This window comes from Ovis canadensis, chromosome X, assembly GCF_042477335.2.
Source record: "Ovis canadensis isolate MfBH-ARS-UI-01 breed Bighorn chromosome X, ARS-UI_OviCan_v2, whole genome shotgun sequence".
NCBI lineage: Eukaryota > Metazoa > Chordata > Mammalia > Artiodactyla > Bovidae > Ovis > Ovis canadensis.
This window is the reverse complement of record NC_091727.1, coordinates 41,707,835-41,726,642: the sequence shown is the minus strand read 5'-3', so window position 1 is coordinate 41,726,642 and position 18,808 is coordinate 41,707,835. Positions and strand designations below refer to the sequence as shown.

The following is an 18,808-nucleotide window of genomic DNA, read 5'->3' as shown; positions in this document are numbered from 1 at the left end:
TGCTCTACTACAAAACAAGTTTACAAACTAAATACAAACAAAACTATTAATATTAATATGTGACAGATGGCAGCACACTGCTGGCTGTTAGGGCAGGGGCTCCTGAGTTTTGCATGCTATCCTACCACCATCTCGCACCATGTGCGAGATACAGCTTTCCTACTTAAATTACTCCATCACTCTGGCTGTATACATCGTTTGCAATGACTTCATTTTTCCTTCACATCAACACAGCATTTGTGTGTTAGGTCTGCTTCTGTTGCTCTCATCTGACAAACCGTACAGTTGAACATTAATACATTAAAAACACAAAGCTAACCTAAGTGCTGAAATGGTGTGGCAGCTCTGGACTATCCATCCAGGTACCCCAAATCACATACACTAATATTTAATATCATAAAAGTGAAAAAGACTTGTTTTAAAAAGATAGTAATTGTTCTAAATTGAGCGCAAAAAGGGCACCGAAGAGATACTTGTTTTAAGGCTAGAACCTTGCAGGGCATCAGAGAGAGGTGCTCAAAGACTACCAAGATTTGCAAACTGCTCCAATTGTAGGAAATTCTACATTTACATTTTCCCTTTAAACTTTTTAGTTATAACACTGTAAAGCTCACTGCTCTCAGCAAGGTCTCTTTTTTATTGAGTCTAAAGTCTATTTCTCTTGTCACTGACACCTATTGCTTATAGTTATGCCTACTGAAACAAAAGTTAATAATATTCACCACTTTCTAAATTATAATCCTTCAAAATACTGATTTATACTGTGCATAAACTCAAATCACTTCTCAAAAGATACACTTTCCCTTACATATTCCTTTATTAAATCCTTTAAAAGAGTGCGAGGTCTCAATAAATTTTAGTCCCTAAACAAATCAATCTACTCATAAAAAGCAAGTGAACAACACTGACTTAAAATATTAGACATGGTGACATATCAAATATCACAGAACATACGCCTACTTATCAGTCTACTCTTTGTTAAAAGACAGGTTAAGATAAACAACTCAAAGTTATTCATTAACAGCTCTTACCAATCTTTATCAAAATTAGTTAACACTTTCTTCCCTGGCGCCTCAGACGATAAAGAATTTGCCTGCAATGCCGGAGACCCAGGTTTGATCCCTGAGTCGGAAAGATCTCCTGGGGAAGGAAATGGCTGCCTGCTCCAGTATTCTTACAGGAAATTCCATGGACAAAGGAGACTTGTGGGATCTCAAAGAGTCGACACAACTTGAGGGAGTGACACTTTCACTTCGAAGTTACTAATCCAATCATGAATATGCTGATCCAACAAACTTCATTTCTTTTAGTCATTTTATATACGGCAGATAAGACTGCCTAAAATTAGCATTTTCAATGTGCATCTAGTAGGTAAGTACTCTTTTTGCCTGAACCTTCACAAGACTAAATCACAAATGTAAAGAATTTGAAAAACCAAGACTTTGAAATTCTTTCTAGTCAATAAGATTATCTTCACCATGTCTGAAGTTACATATAATAAATTTTAAATAAGTCTTAAGATATAATTCAACTGTATTTATTTATTCAGAGTTGTACAGCTATCACCAAAATCAATTTTAGAATATTTATCACCCCAAAAAGAAACCCCATACTATTAGTGCAATCACCCCCATTCCCTCCTGCTTCAACCCTAGCCCCAAGTTAATTGATAATTTTTGTCTTTACAGATTTGCCTGTTGTGAATACTTCTTATAAACGGTACCATACAACACGGAGTCTTGTGACGGCTTCTTTCACTCACCATGACTGTTTTCAGGCTCATCCAAGTTTTACCATGTATCATTTCTCTTTGCTGTTGAAAAATTTTCTATTGTATGGTACACATTTTATGTATTCATTAGTTGGACACTGCATTTTATCCTTTTATACGTGTAGACTCCACTGAGAGATATAATAAAAAAGCTATCCTTTCAAGTCTGCATGACTATGTACAATTAATCCTAAAGGTTCAAAATAACATCCTGCACTATACCATGAAGGCTAATACTCAAATCAAAAGAGGAAGCTATATAAAGTCACTGAACATGAAAACAACATTAAAAACTTCAAAACATTCTAATTCAATTATGGCACCTCCCCCACTTAGTATACTGAGACCTTAAAAAAAAAAAAAAGAGGCCAGAGGTTAGCGATATTTTTGACAGATCACAAATCAAATAAGCAGCAGAAGTGCTAAAGGCAAGGGAACCTCATCTTTAAAATGAGAGGCTGCATGCTAAAGGCCCTTTAGCTACATTTTATGCCTACGTGCTGTGGCAAAAGAAGGCCAAATTAATAACAAGGGGAATGCTAATGGAACTCATTTAGTCAGACATTATACAGTGCAGTGGTTAAAAACATAGAATGAAGACAAACTGCCTCAGTTACTTACTAGGTGTCCAAACCGGACAAGTTCCTTCACATCTGTATCTTGGTTTCCTTATATATAAAATGAGGATAATAGTAGCTATCTTTTCAAGCTGCTGTAAGAATATAAAGAAATTTTATGCATACGTGTAGGTGCTGTGTGTGTGTGTGTGTGCTCAGTCGTGTCCGACTCTTTGCGACCCCATGGACTGTAGCCCGCCAGGATACTCTGTCTCTGGAATTTTCCAGGCAAGAATACTGGAGTGGGTTGCCATCTCCTCCCTCCAGGGGATCTTCCCAATCCAGGGATCGAACCCTCAGAAACTTGCAGGCAGACTCTTTACCGCTGAGCCACCAGGGAAGCCCAAGGATGAGTAGCAGGCCAACCCAATAAACGTGTGCAGGGACAGAGGAACCTAACGCAGTCAATGTGACAGTAGCTCAGAGTCACAAAAGACCAGCACCAATGACCAAATAAGGCTGATGGCATGCATAACTGGGCAGCATCCACAACCCTGGTTCTCCCCCTGTCATCAGATGTAACAGAATTTTGGCCATGCCACAGCATGCAGGATTTTAGTTTCCCTGACCAGGGATCAAATCTGTGCCCTGTGCAGTGGAAGCACAGAGTCTTAACCACCAGACCGCCAGGGAAGTCCCTAGATGCAAAATTATAACAAAGAAAATTTGGCCTATACAAAGAGTTCACTGGTGGTAAAACATGCAGTTTTATTAAAATAAATCAGTAGTTTTAAGGGTATGCAAGAGTTATCTCTATCTTTGCCTATTCCTTAAAGTATGTTTATATAGGTGAAATCTGGTTAAATAAAGGCAGGGTGAAATAAAATATCTATGAAAAAGATAATTTGTTTTATCTTGGTGACATTACTGAATGTCATTACTCTGTGCCAGACCCTGAAAAGATAAGACTAATAAACACAGTTTCTGCCCTTAAGGAATTCACTAGTCTGGCTCCCTCCCCGCTAAAGGAACAGACAGCAAGCAAATTCTCTAAAATGTATTTCCTAACTGAATTTCACACACACAAAAAAACAATAGCCAACCTGGGCTTCCCTGGTGGCTCGTGGTAAAAAACCCACCCGCATGTAGGAGACTCAGGAGATGCAGGTTCGATCCCTGGGTCCAGAAGATCCCCTGGAAAAGGGTATGGCAACTCCACTCCAGTAATGTTGCCTGGGAAATCCGATGGACAGAGGAGCCTGTCGGGCTACAGCCCATGGGGTCGCAAAGAGTCGGACACGACTGAAGCAACTGAGTACACACACAAGCTTAGAGACATTTATTGGGATGCATTAAAAATACAAGTCCTGGATAGTTCTGAACAAACGGGGAGAATGGAATAAGCTTCCTGGTTTATATCTTTTATGATAACAAACATACTATTTTTTGTTTGTTTTTACATTTTGACCCCCCTTCGCCCATTTCTCCCATCCTACTCCCTACCTGTGGTAGTCAGCAATCTGTTCCCAATAACAGTGAGCTTCAATTCGTTTAAGATTCCACATACAAGAGAAATTATAAGGTTTCTGCCTTTCTGACTTATTTCACTTAGCATATTGCCCACAAAGTCCATCTGTGTTGTCACAAATGACAAAATTCCAGTCTTCTTTATGGCCAAGTAGTATATACAAACATACCACAATTTCTTTACCCATTTATCTATCAATGGACACTTAAGTTGCTTCCATATTCTGGCTATTGGAAATAATGCTGCAATAAACATGGGGGTGTATATGTCTTTTCAAGGTAATGTTTTCGTTTTCTTAGGAAAAATAGCAGAAGTAGAATTTATGCATCATATTGTAGTTCCTACTTGTAACTTGAGGAACCTCCATACCACTTTCCACAGTGGCTGCACCAATGTACACCCCACCAACACTGCACAAATGCTCCCTTTTCTCCAAAACCTCACCAACACTTGTTATTTCTTGTCTTCTCAGTTTACTTCTAAAGGTTATATTTTAATTGGAAGTATTCAATCTCTCAAGTGCAAACATATTTTCAGACATATTCTAAAGCCATAAAATGCACAATTATTTTTTAAAATTATCAGAGGAATGTTTATCCTCTTTGTCACTACTAGATCAATTACTAGTTTATCTTCAAGAATCTCTTATTTCAGAGAATTCACTGAACTAGTGATTTTGAGCAGCAAGACACTGCGTGTGTGTGGGGGGTGCGGCTGTGCTCTATCTTCATTGCTGTGGAGGCTTTCCCTAGTTGCGGTGCATGGGCTATTATCATTGTGGTGGCTTCTCTTGTTGAGGAGTATGGGCTCTAGGGGGTGTGGACGTCAAGAGTTGTGGCTCCTGGGCTCTAGAGCACAAGCGCAATAGTTGTGGTGCACGGGGCTTAGTTACTCCGTGGCATGTGAGATCTTCCCAGACCAGGGGTCGAACGCATGTCTCCTGCATTAGCAGGCAGACTACTTTACTACTGAGCCACCAGGGAAGCCCTTGCAAGAGACTTAAGTCATCTACTGGCCCAACTTCGATTTTATAGGTAAGGAAGAGTTAAATGGACCAATAAATAGAGTTTAAAAGACCAATAAACATATGGGAAAAGTTCTAACATCATTAAACACGGGCAAATAGATACTGAAGCCACAATTAGATATTCCTAAATCTCCACCCAAATGGCCAACTTAAAAGGACCAACAATACTAAGTGCTAAGGAAGAACATCAACTACACTGATGGTAGGATTCTAAACTAGTACAAATACTTGAGAAATCTGTTTGGCAGTATTTACTAAAGTTAAACACACATATACCGACCGTCCAGCGATTTCACTTCTGGGTGTATACCAGAGACCATCAAAAGACACATACTGGACTTCCCAGGCGGTCCAATGGTTAAGACCCTGGGCTGCCAACGCAGAGGACAGAAGCTTGATCCCTGGTCAGGGAACTTAGATCCCAGATGCTGCACCACAAGGCCAAAAAATAAAAAGTAAACCTTTACAGCAGGCAAGCCACTCAAAAGATAATATCAAACTTCCCTTGGGAGTCTAAGGCACTGGTTTTCAAAGTGTGCTCCACTAAGGCCTTTCAGTAGATCTAACGGATCAAAATTATTCTCACAAATAATATGACATTATTTGCCATTTTCACTGTCATTCTCCCCAGAGTATACAGTGGAGTACTTCCAGTCTATATGATATACAAACTGAAGAAAGTAGCAGACAGAGACTCCATCTTTTTCTTTTATTAAGTCAGATATGAAATTTTGCAAAAAGATTTTTAAAATGTCATTTTTAATTTCTGTTTTGGAAGTTATTTTACAAAAAGTATTATTTATATTAACATGCAAAGAGTTTTATTTTCAAACACACAAAAAGTTTTTAAACGTCTGTTTTAGTTTCTAATATAGTAAGTATCAATGGACAGAATCCCACATAAACAAAAGCTCCTTGGGGTCCTCAATAATTATACATGGGTCCTGAGACCAGTAAGTTTAAGAATGACTGGCCTATTGATAAGCAATAAAAACAATAAGCTTCTTTTGCTACTTAAAGAAAAAAAAAACACCAAGGTTTTCAACATTTTCTCTGAAACCATCTGTGCCAGACAAAAATCACTGCTACTATATTTATCTGCATACTTTCTTAAAGCTTAATCTGGACTTCAGATGCAGAGAAGGCAATGGCACCCCACTCCAGTACTCTTGCCTGGAAAATCCCATGGACGGAGGAGCCTGGTGGGCTGCAGTCCATGGGGTCGCTAAGAGTCGGACACGACTGAGCGACTTTACTTTCACTTTTCACTTTCATGCATCGGAGAAGGAAATGGCAACCCATTCCAGTGTTCTTGCCTGGAGAATCCCAGGATGGGGGAGCCTGGTGGGCTGCCGTCTATGGGGTCGCACAGAGTTGGACACGACTGAAGCGACTTAGCAGGGGCAAGTCTGTAATCCCTAAACTTACACTACAAGCTGTTGGGCCAACACAATTAATCCACAGGATACTAAATAAACCCCTACACACACGCACACGCACACAGAGGCACAACCAAAAACAAGGGAGAGGAAAAATTCAAATTACATTATCTCTCCCTACTTGTCAATCCCATGCTAACTAATAGGCTTAGGACTATTAACTCTTAAAAAAAGAGTTTTCCGATGTTCCTTTACTTGAAAATATCTCTTCTTTAAGACTAGTTTTTTCCACTTCTCTAGGGATACAGATAAAATTTACTAACTTAAAAAATAAAGTTTAAGTCATCTCTTATCCAACACCTTGGTTTTACAGATAAGTGAGGACTCAGGTTAGTTAAATGATTTAACATGTAGAGGGGGATACTAGAAGTACAACAGCCCTTCTGACTCCAAATCCAGTACACTTTCACTATATCATTTTCATTTCAAATATGAAAAGTTTTCTTAAAACACTCTCCAAAATAGGAATCAGTAGGGTTACTGCAACTATTTAAGCAATAACATTATTCATCTATTTTGTGTATCAGTCTATTTGAAAAGCTGTAAAATATCACCTATACAAACCATGGAGAGCCTACAGTTAACATTTAACTGGATGCCAGCCAGATTCTAGTCCCCTACACGTTGAGGGAAAGGGTTGGTTTTACATATATATATCTATAAAGGCATGTGCTTTGAGAATCCACTGTTTAAGTAGTGGAGCCACATTGAGAAATAGTCAACTCTATAACATAGATTCCTTTCTCCTGATGACCGTTCAATAGATCTGAACAGAAAGAAGCTCTCAGTGGAGAGTGGGGGAAAAGAGTTTAAAGAGAAGATAATAAAGGTTTTTAGCTAACTATTGTTTTTTAAAGGCTTTCCAGGTGGCGCTAGTGGTAAAGAACCTGTCTCCCAATGCAGGAGAAATAAGAGACAGGGTTCAATCCCTGGGCTTCCCTTACGGCTCAGCTGGTAAACAACCCGTCTGCAACGTGGGAGACCTGGGTTCGATCCCTGGGTTGGGAAGATCCCCCTGGCGGAGGAAATGGCAACCTACTCCAGTATTCTTGCCTGGAAAATTCCACGGACAGATGACCCTGGCAGGCTGCAGTCCATAGAGTAGCAGAGTCAGCAACGACTGAAGTGACTTACCATGCACTCCATTCAGTGATAGAGAAGCCAAAGCATCATCTTCATGTAAGTGAAGTCTCAGGTACCTCCTTCCTTTACTCCACTCCCCCTCAACCATGCGTGTGTACATGCACGCTCACTCACTCAGTTGTGTCTGACTCTCTGTGACTCCATGGACTGTAGCCTGCCAGGCTCCTCGGTCCATGAGATTCTCCAGGCAAAAATACTGGAGTGGGTTGCCATTTCCTTCTCCACGGGATCTTCCGAATCTAGGGATCGAACCCAGGTCTCCTGCAGTGCAGGCAAATTCTTTACAGACTGAGCTATGAGGGAGAAAATAAAGACCACTTCCTACTACAGAGAATCAGAAAATAGTTCATGAAGACGGCTTGTGAGCTAGGTGGCAGGCTAGCCACAAAGGGGAGATAGAGTTCCAAAAGTAAAGCCACGGGAACTGCAAAGACCAGAGCATCCACATCAACTATGGATAGTTTGATAAGGTGGGAGAACAAGAAGCAACCTCTGAAAAGTAGATGGCAATTACACCCAAATGACCTATTTGGGTAAAGAGTTTTGAGCTGTATTTGGGAAGAGAGAAAGGAGAGAAATGGAGGTACTTGAAGAACCTGATTTTTGTGGCTGTGTAGATGAACAGAGGGCTCCCCAGGTGGCGCAGTGGTAAAGAATCTGCCTGCCAATGACACAAGAGACGATCTCTAGATTGGGAAGCTCCCCTGGAGGAGGAAATGGTAACCCACTCCAGTATTCTTGCCTGGAGAATCCCCATGGACAGGGGAGCCTGGTGGGCTACAGTCCCTAGGGTCATGACTGAGCGACTAAACAGCAACGACAGATGACCAGAAGGCAAAGAATCTGTCCATTAGTCTCCTTTCACTGACATGATTCTTCTGCCCACGATGCACAAAGGTAATCCTCGTGTGATGTGCGTGTGTGTTCACTTGTGTCTGACTCTGTGTGATCCTGCCAAGCTCCTCTGTCCATGGGATTTTCCAGTAGAAGCAATTCAAGATAGCTGACAGGGAGCTCTGATGATGACATTCATTATGAGACAGAGACTCCATCGGACTTCTCCAAACCTCCACCCAGACTCACAGTCTCTCTCACCCCAGTTCAGCATGCTTCAAGTTAACAACTCTCAAGAATTTTGGATAACTATATTGTACACTTGATACTAATACTTTATGTCAATTATATTCAACAACAAAAAAAAGAATTTTGGTAACTGATTGATATCTACGTACAGAAAACACAGTAAACCTATATACATAGACAGGTTAAATATAAGAAAATGAGACTTTCTGCAGTCATTTCCATAAGAGTCTGGGCAAACGCTGTATATAGTCAGTACCCTCCTTTCATACATAATGCATTCCTGAAAATGTGACAGAAGTCAAATATTTCAAAGCCAAACAACAGATTCACATATTTATAGGGGTTTCTCCAACTCTCAGTCAGAGTAAAGGAAAGTATTATAAAATCCCTAATTACACTTCACCTTTCACATATAAGCTTTATTACATACTTGCCATACTTAATATTCCTATTTTGTTCTAATTATTTCATTCACCACTGAACAAAGTCAACCAGCAGAACCAATGAGCAGAACCTAATTCAGAAGGTTAAAGATTCATATCCCCAATCAGTTTCTTGCCCCAAAGACATTAGGTTTGAGCCCTCAAGCTGATGCACTTTTGTTTTCCTACTCATTTTATAAAAGGACAAAATACAGTTGAACTTGCAAATTAACACACAAGACAGTGCTGTACAAATACAGCATAACTGCCGAAACAGAACTGTTCTCAGACAGGCAATACCACCATGCGACAAAAAGACATTTGCTTCATTTCAGCTAATGGACAGAAGTCTGACTTAAAGAAGGGAGGTTACTTCCCCGGCGGTCCAGTGGTTAAGAATCTATCTTCCAATGCAGGGGATGAGGGTTCAATCCCCGATCAGGTAATTAAGATTTCACATAACTCAGGGCAACTAAGCCCACGCACCATAACCAGAGACGCCCTTGTACCATTAAGGAAGAGTCCATGTACCACAACGAAGATCCAGCGCAGCTCCCCCCACCAAAAGAGAAAAACAAGAAGGGAGGTTAATACATAGGGTATTAAAGTACTGAGTATACAAAAATCTTATGCATCACAGTTGAGGACTAACACGTTCCAATGGGAAAAAATACAGAAACAGGAAGCAGAGCTCAAAGTTCTTGTAAGAAATCCACATATACATATATACACAATTAGACTATTAACTCTTACCTCCTTTCCCACTCCACAGCAGTTTAAAGGGTGGCGGGGAGGGGGGGGGAATAAGACTGGAACCAGGACTGACAACAGTGAAAATAAACATTTAGAAAGTGAGATAGCTTAAGGGGGAAAAAAAAAAAAACTTAATTCAAAACAGTCTGGCACCTTTTTAGTGTATATGCGAACCATCCTTAAACTTCAATAGCCACCAAAGAAGAAAAGCAAGAAATACATAAAATGAAACAGGCCAAAAATAGTTAAATTGTACTCCTGATGTTACTCCCACTAGCAAAGAACAGAAAGCCCCTAAAAGGGGGATTGAAGAAAAGGCAAGAGAAGTGGGGACGCACACAAAGTGTACCAAGAATCCTGAGTGAGACGAAAACAGGACAGGGAAAAAAGAGTTTTAAACAGCAGGAAAGTTGGAAAATCATATTAAAATCAATTTCATGATTTTTGAGCAATATTTACCAAAGCAGTATCTAAAAAAGGAGCAGCATGAGTGAGGAGGGACCCAAAACAGCGTCTTCTAGGATGAGCGATCAGCACACTCTGAAGTCCGAGGCAGAAGTGGAGGCAGAGGACAGGAGGAAACACGACTTAGTAAACTGATCATCTGATGAGAATCTTTAAACACTCAGCTAATAATAAGGTTGCTTCTACATGACGAAATTATCAGGGGGTGGAGTCTGTGTGTTTTGCTCCTTGCTTTCATTCTCTTATGCCACCGAAACTTTTTAACAGAACAGGTAACAGTAATTTCATAATCAGAAAATTTTTAAAAAGCATGTAACATCTTTAGAAAGCTTTCCATCAAATAATATATTGGTTTTAAGTATTTAAAAGCAAGTTTTGGAGTTCTGAAAAATTCATTTAAACAGAATACTATCCCCTAAGAAATCAAATTAATGAATATTTTGATAACAAACCTTTCCAATTTAGTTTTCCTTTACCATGAGTATCAAACACCACTGCACTGCTTTTAAAATGGTGCTCTTTGTCCCCAGACTCCAGTTCTAAAGGGTTTGTGGAAATTAATTTTTAAACTCCCTCCAACCAGTATGTATAATGGGGACAACAACTCTGTTTCGTTCACCTTGTGTATCCATTACCTGGTATAATATTACACAACAGGCATTTAACCTGTAATCATTGAATTTAAAGCACAAAGTAAAACAAAATAAAAAATATTCAAAAAACTAAGACAAAGCGATTAACATGAAGAAAAGTAGGATATGCTCGATTTTACCTCTAAACCAGTAACTGGGAGTTGTTAGAAATGCATGTTCTCGGGGCCCCATTCCATACTTACTAAATTAAACTCTGGAGGCAGGACCCAGCATTCTTGTTTTAACAAGCCCTCCAGGTTTGAGAACCAATGCTCCATACCAGGGATGCCAAACTACAATCACAGATCAAATCTAGCCTCCAGTTTCTGTACAGCCTACAAACTTGAGAATGGATTTCACACAGGGTCATTGTAATTACAATCAACTTGATGGCAGAGCATTCGAACTTTAAACTCCCAATAGGCAAAATACCGTATTGTTAGTCTTCCCCTCATTCTATGCCTCTCATTAGACCAGAATTACAATTAATTGTACTCAATTATCATTATAGTTTAAATTTTATCAACAAAAAATTTACGTAATGGCTTTGATTTTGCCTCTTAGAATGCAAAGACTGCAGTCTATAATATTTACAATCTGGCCCTTTACAAGAAACAGCTTGCTGATCCCTGCTCTGAACTCAGGCAGTGTTATCAAGGAGAGGCCAAATCTTTCTACACTACCTAGGCAGAACATGGGTCTAATACCATATAATTTCCTTATCCAAGTTAAACACGGTAGCGTTACTTAGAAGTTGTAAGTAGCCAGCTGAAAGAAAAGACCAGAACACAGAGAGGAAACCAACTACCTAAACTTACAACTCTTCATAATCACCAAAGTCAGTAGGAAGGAAATGGACATTCATAAATTGACAGGAAATAGAGGTTTCCCCTGCTCCTTTTCTTTCTGAATTTTCTTCTCTTCCCACTTCATAGGCTCTGTAGCAGAGGATCGGATCCAAGACAACCAGCTCAAAACTGTCCCAAGGAAAACAATTCTTCGGTAACGGCCAATTAGTCTAAAGTGTTCAAAGCGTACATGACTGATCAGCTACAGAAAAGATAAACAGAAAGGGGCCATAATATGATGATACACCAATTTTGTACAAGCCATTCTAGACGATAGGAGTCAAACATTCCTCCGAATGTCGCCATTCAGGCAGTCAAAGTTATTGTTTACTGTTGGGGGGAGGTTTCTTTTTGTTTTGGGGGGTTTGTTTGTTCTTGGCCGCAAGGTGAGCCATGTGGGATCTTATAGTTCCCCAACTGGGATGGAACCCGTGCCGCCTGCAGTGGGAGCACAGAGTTTTAACCACAGGGCCACCAGGGAAGCCCCGGTAAATAATGTTATTCTATGTGTTCTGTAATACACAAAGGTAAAGGACAGAATCTCGGACCTATTTATCCATTATTAAGAAGAGATTTTAAGTGTGAATTTTGAATCACTACTAAGCTTATGGAATCCAAAGAATTCAGTAATTAACGTGTCTTGTTAGATACGGAAATAGCTTCACATAGAAGCTAGTCTATGCACACTATCTTAGTGAAGTTACTTAGTTTGTTGAGCCATGTTTCATACCTGAAAAACAAGGAGTTTGACTAAATCGTTCCAGGACTTCCAGGACTACTCATCATAAAAGGATTATCTGGTCAAGTTAAGTGACTCCAAGTAATAAAGAGAAGGGGGGGGGGGGCCAAAGAAATAGAGGAATCATATTAAGAAAATGAACTAAACGTCCAACAAATAATTATTCAAAGTCTACGTGCCAGGCATATGTCAATGACTTAGGATCTTGAATCTGATCAGATAGATGCCACCAACCTAAAAAGAATTTGAACTAATAAAATTAATCAAAGCATCTGAACAAAATAAGACAAACAAAAAACATACAAGCAGTGCAGAGATAACTGACAGAATATCAATACAGGAAAGGAATGGTAAAATAATGGTTGACACCAGAGTTTCGTAGAGGCCCAAAATTAAAAGCCTCCTAAGTACAGCTATTTCTAAAACCAATACTAAATACATGTCTGCTGTACTTGACATCTGGGCTCACTGGAGAAGGCTGGCATTCATAGGGAAATTGTATTTAATTTACTTAAGGAGGATAAAAGGTAAAAGGCAAGTTCCACTGGCTTAAACCATAACTAAGCATATTTCTTGCACGCATGCATGCTCAATGGCTTCAGTCGTGTCTTACTCTATGCGACCCCATGGACTGTAGCCCGCCAGGCTCCTCTGTTCATGGGATTTTCCATGCAAGAATATGGAATGGCTTACCATGCCCTCCTCCAGGGGAATCTTCCTGACCCAGGGATCGAACTCATGTCTCCTGCACTGCAGGCGAATTCTTTACCGCTGAGCCACCAGAGAAGCCCCAGCATATTTCTTATAACAACTTAATTAAGGCACCTTCTATGAAGCACAATAAAGAATAACAAAATTAGAGCTAGGAAGGACTTTAGAGACAGCTAGTCCAATGGCCCTCACTTCATATAACAAAAGCTTCCAGACAACAGTAATCTCTAGAACAGTGCCTGGCACATGGTAGATGCCAAATAAATATTTGATGAAAAGAAAACTAATGCCTTAACAGGTATTAATAATGTTAGTATTAAAGCTGAAACTCTAAGAAGATGCTCAGTAAGAGATAATGAGTAAATATGTGTGTTAACTCAGAATCTCTTCCCTTTTTCTAAAATACATTGCCAAAAAAATAACCTAGCTGCTCATCAGAATCATATTCTTAGTTTTTAAATGCCAGTTGCTACCTCAAATCTACTCAATTATAATCTCTAGAGAGTAAGACCCAAGTAAATACATTTTGAAAAAGCTGCACAGGTGATTCTGATACACAGCTCAACTAGAAAATTGTTAAGACAGTGACTGTAGAACTGGAAACCCACTAGCTATGAAATGCCTGTAGAGAGAGTGTGCGTGTGCTGAGGCCCAGAAGACTAGCATAGGCACAGAAAAAAATTTATGTAACATATCTCATCTTAACAATACGCCTTTTCACACCATACTCCTTAAAAGCATATTACATTGATCATTACTTTATATGCAATAGTAATAACTGAACAATAAATTCAAACTCCAATATCAGAGCTTTCATGGTATCTTTTTTCCTTATGATGGACCCCACAGCATAGAAAATAGAAGACAGTGATCATTAATGTAACAGATCTGTGACAAATCATGTGACACCTTAAGGATGCTCACAGACTCTGCATCAGCAGCCTTTTCATATAGAATTTAGCACAATGGACCAAGGGAATTAAGAGAAACACCAAATAAAGGTGTTATTGCTATTTCATTCATCCCATAAAATCATCAGCCAATACTGCAAAAAAAAAAAAAAAGCAAAATAAAACACTTCATTTTGAAAATTTTTTGTGAAAATTACACTGATTTTAAACTAAGCTAAATAAAACTCAAGAGTTCTCAAATTGAGATAACAGAAATTCACATGATACTAAATGTTCACTTATGGGATGATTTAAATAAATTGCTGGGAGAGAAATGTCTAATGTTGCATCTTTTAGGAATCTTAAGTTGCCTTACGTTATTTTAGTCATAAACAGATCCACCAACTAAACTATCAACCTGAACGTGTTGGGAAACGTATGGAAGGGGAAGAAGAACCTATTTGCAGCAGAGTTTTAACATTTCCCTTAGTCAATCAAGATATTTCCAAAATTGCAGACTATTATATTTTTATTAAAATTTTAGTCTAAAGCCTCTCTGGTACAGGAAACAAAAGTCCCATTAAAAAAAAATAATAATTGGTGTCATTTTACTAACAAGGCAGAGTAGTCGAAGCACCACTACTTGAACCTGACAGACCTTAGTCCTTTTGTCTTATGGAAATAATATTTAAGATCCACATATGGTGTCAAATGGAGTGTTTAACATAGCGCTGGCACATAATTCAACAAATGACAATTGTTCTGATAATGGGAAACAGTTAAGGAAGAAAAAACTATCTTATTTATCCACTAGAAAGTTCAGTAAGAACATGCTACCAGCAATAACAGTGGTTTTTCAACCCTGACAGCGTGACAATCACCCACAATCCTTTCAAAAGACACCTCTGCCCAGGACCCATATCAGACCAATTAATAAGTCTTTGGGAGCGGGACCCAAGCATTAGTTTTTGCTTTGTTTTTAAAAACAAAAAACTTCCCTAAGTGATTCTAACGTACAGTCAGGGTTGAGGTCCAACACATTAAACCTTTTCTAAACATTGTTAGACTCCACTAACAGAGAATTTAGCAATAAATAGAATACCTTTCAAAGATACAGCTCCTCAAAGAACTACATAGAAACTAAAACCCCATTTTCCAAATTTTGGGGGAAAATATTTCAAGATTCAGAAAACATACCACCACTAAGAAAAACATAATGCAGGCTATAATAAAAGCACTACACTATTTAAAAAAAAAAAAAAAAAAAAACACCAACTAGCTCCACAACCACAGAATAAAATTCCCCTACCCCTTTGTAACTGTCCAAAACATTTATAAGAGAACTAATCCTTTAAAACAATTTTCTTTAACCTGATATAAAAATTCTGAAAGTACAAAAATTGTTACTTTTAAAATTCTTATGAAACAATAAGCTTACAAAACAAACAATGAGCTAAAAGAAAGAATGCTTGCTGTGCCCAACTAATCAAGAACTTGAGGACTAGGAAATTCATGAGAAAAATACATTTTCAAAAATGAAGCAGCATTATTAATATCATATCAGAAGAATTATCTTTAAGGAGGTACTCGATATATAATACCTCTATAAGGAGGTATTCGAGATATAAAATATCTCGTCTTCTTGAGATGTCAGAAAATTTATTTAAAAAAAAAGATCCAAAGTAAATCCTCCTGAAGCATTTTCATCCATAAAACAAGAAAACTATATAACACCAAGGAATTCCAGTAATTTGATGAAAGGTAACATCTGCCCTCCAAAGCTACTTTCTGAAGAATTTAGATTCTCAGATTCTAGATTCATAGATTCTTGTACGGTTTTTGCTGTTATTTAATCCCTCCAAAAATTTTTTCTCTCAGAAACTACCAAGGTCAGCAAACAAAAGAAACGGAAAGAGAACATTAGATAACAGGTTAAGAGTTACAAATTGTGTTCTTGCAAAAAAATATAGGGACCAGGGTAGAGGAAAAAAACACGTATAGTTCAAAAGGATCATTTTTAAATGAGAGAAAACAAGACATAACAAGCTATCAGAAACATTTTGAGTTCGCCCTTGGTGTATTAATTCCAAATGTTTCTTTCTCACTCTAATGCAAGCGCTGTTACAAGTATGACAAAGCACATGGGTTATCAAAATCGAGAATGTTGACCCCTTTGTACATTTAATGCATAAATCTTTCATAACTATGAAGGCATTTGCTAAAACCAAAATGGCAGCCCACCGAATCAGTACACCAGTTAAGATCTAAAGAGTTTGTAGTCTCTATTTTTAAGTTCAAGTGTACGGATTAACAAAGCCAAGCGAGTCACAGTTAAGGAGTCCTTACCATATAATCACTAAGAATGGATAATGCGCTCCAAAAGAGGTTAAGTACCTGCTGAAAAGTTTCTTTAATCAGACTCCCGAATTCTTCCTCAAAAGTTACGGTTTACCAATGTTATGCAGATTCAGAGGGACTCGAGGGTTTCCAGGTCAGAGAACGCTGCAAAAGTCTTTCCCTCTCCTCGAAATGAAGCGTGACTATTTAACCAAGAACCCGCTCAGTTACATTCAAAGACAATCTGAAGAAATTACACACACCTGTAAACTGCATGACGGAAAACCCAATTAACATTTTAAGTATGGAACTTCCAAATAATAACAAGTTTAATTTAAGCAGATTCTGTTGAAGAGTTTAAAAATCCCCGGGTAAGTTCCAGTCCCCCCAGAAATCCATATAAATACTGCAAAACACATATACACCTGTTCCATAACTCTTGAATATTTCACGATGAATGAAAAATATACCATTTCTCAAATCCGAAGCCTCACGTCACAAGAATCCGAAGGTTTTATCATTATCCAACTCACACATGCTAATACTTTTTTTTTTTCCACAAACGGTTAAAAATATAAAGGTGGTGGGTCCAAGCTCGCTGGGAAGCGACTTCTGCATCAAAATATCTTCCGCAGCTTTGGCCCTCCGTAAATGAAGGGAGGCGAGGGAGATGGAGGAGGCCGATAACCCAGCTCCGGCTCCCAGACCCCAGGGCCCAGGAGAAGCTGCGGGTTATCGCGGGAGGGTGGGGGGGAGGTGGACAAGTCGGCGGGCCCGATAGCCAGGCGTAGCCGAGGCCTAGCTCTACGGCTCCAAATCACTCCACCTCAGTAATGGCGTTTGGTGTCAAGTGGAACGAGACAGGGAAGGAGAGCGATTGCGAGCCCGCCGAGCGCCGGGCTGCAAGACCCGAGGTCAGGGGGCGACGAGCCCCCGGCGCCGACCCGGCCGTGCGCTGCGGATGCGGGGGTTGCACGCCGCGCCCGGAGACTCCATCCTCCGACTCGGCCCCAGACAGGACGGGAAGGGGAGGAGGGGGGAGGGACGGAGCCGTCAGCCATTTTCCCTTACAGTCCAAAACACACAGACACGCTCCCGGGACGCCGGCTCGGCGTGGAACGGAGCCCCGCGCCCCCACCCGCGCCGCGCGCGCCCGCCCCGCCCGAGGGCCAGGACCAAGAGCCGAGAAGCCCCTGGCCCGGCCTCCGGCAGCGGCGAGAGGAACCGCGCACACGCACACCCCCTCACCCTCCTCCCCTCCCCTTCCCTCGATCCAGCTGTTGGCCCCGGAAAAGCGCGTTGTCCCGGCGCTGCTGGCTACTCACCGCACAACACAGGCGTCTTCTCTTAAGAAGCAAGACACGCGGAGGCGACAACCAAGGCTCAGTCCCGGGATAAGGCCGACCCTGGGTGCATCCCAGGCCCAAGGGTGACGGGCGACAAAGTGTGTCGAGAGACCGTAGGCGTAGGGACCGGGGAGCTGCACAGGGGCTCCGGAATTCGCTGCTCGCCGCGCCCGCCTTGCAGCAGAGGTGGCCGCGGCCGCCTCCTCCCCCCCTCCTCCTCAGCCGGCGGCGGCCCTCTTCCCACTTCTCGCCTCGGGCTGAGGCTCTTTCTGAGCGCAGACGGGCTCCGGGCGGTGCGTTTCTCCTGCGTCACCTCCTCCTGCTCCTCCTCCCGCAGTGGCGGCTTCACCTTCCACTGGTCGCCGCCTCTGTCCCCGCTCCGGGCCTGCTCGCTCTGCTGCGGCTTGCCCCTAGCACCCGGCGCCCAGCGAAGCACCGGGCGCAGAAGCAGCCGCCTCCCGCGAGGCCTGTGAGCTGAGCGATACGGGGAGGGGCTCCGCGCGGCAGAGGCCCAAACGGGCCGGGTGCAGGGAGGTTGCGGCTCCGGCGGCGGCGGAGACTAGCTTCCGCAGCCGCGGATGCCCGTCCTCTTCAATATGGCGGATCCGGCAAACCAAAAAAAAAAAAAAAAACCGCTCGGCCAGTGGCGGCGGCGGTAGCGGTGGCAGCAGCAGTGGCGGCGGTGGAGGCAGCCGCGCGACGGCGCAGACTCCTACAAACCCCAGCACCGCCCAGACCCGAGGTTCCCCGCCCCCGCCAAGCCCCGCCCCTCACGGGGCCAGCCCCTGAGCCCTCCTCCTCCTTCACCCCACTCCCCTTCTCGCTCAGCTGCTCTTTCTGCTCTCCCTTTTCTCCCCCGTCCAGCCGGGGCGGTCTTTCGCCGGGGAAGAATGGCTCCTACCTCTGGGAAAGCCGGGCCAGGCGAGAGACGCTTGGAATTCGAGGAGCCGGGGTGGGGGAAGGGAGGAAAATGAGGTCAAGATTTTTCAAACAGTACTGTTCCTCCAGGGTTGCATTACGGCCAGGAACTGTTCCATGCCCCTCGCCTCCGGGGCGGTGTGAGGGCAGAAGCGGGGGCGGGGGCGGGGCGGCCCAAAAGGATCTGGCACGCCTGATC

The 18,808-nt window shown here is 41.5% G+C and overlaps 1 protein-coding gene across 4 annotated transcripts in view; it reads right to left on the bottom strand.

Annotated features, from left to right (window-relative positions):
* USP9X (ubiquitin specific peptidase 9 X-linked) overlaps positions 1–18,405 on the bottom strand; it is a 115,981-nt gene extending 97,576 nt beyond the window's left edge. For all 4 annotated transcript variants that reach the window (XM_070289913.1, XM_070289915.1, XM_070289914.1 and 1 more), the window contains exon 1: positions 17,671–18,405. The gene's annotated coding sequence lies outside the window, so the exon portion shown is untranslated. The remainder of the gene's footprint in view (positions 1–17,670) is intronic.
* Positions 18,406–18,808: the final 403 nt, after the last annotated feature.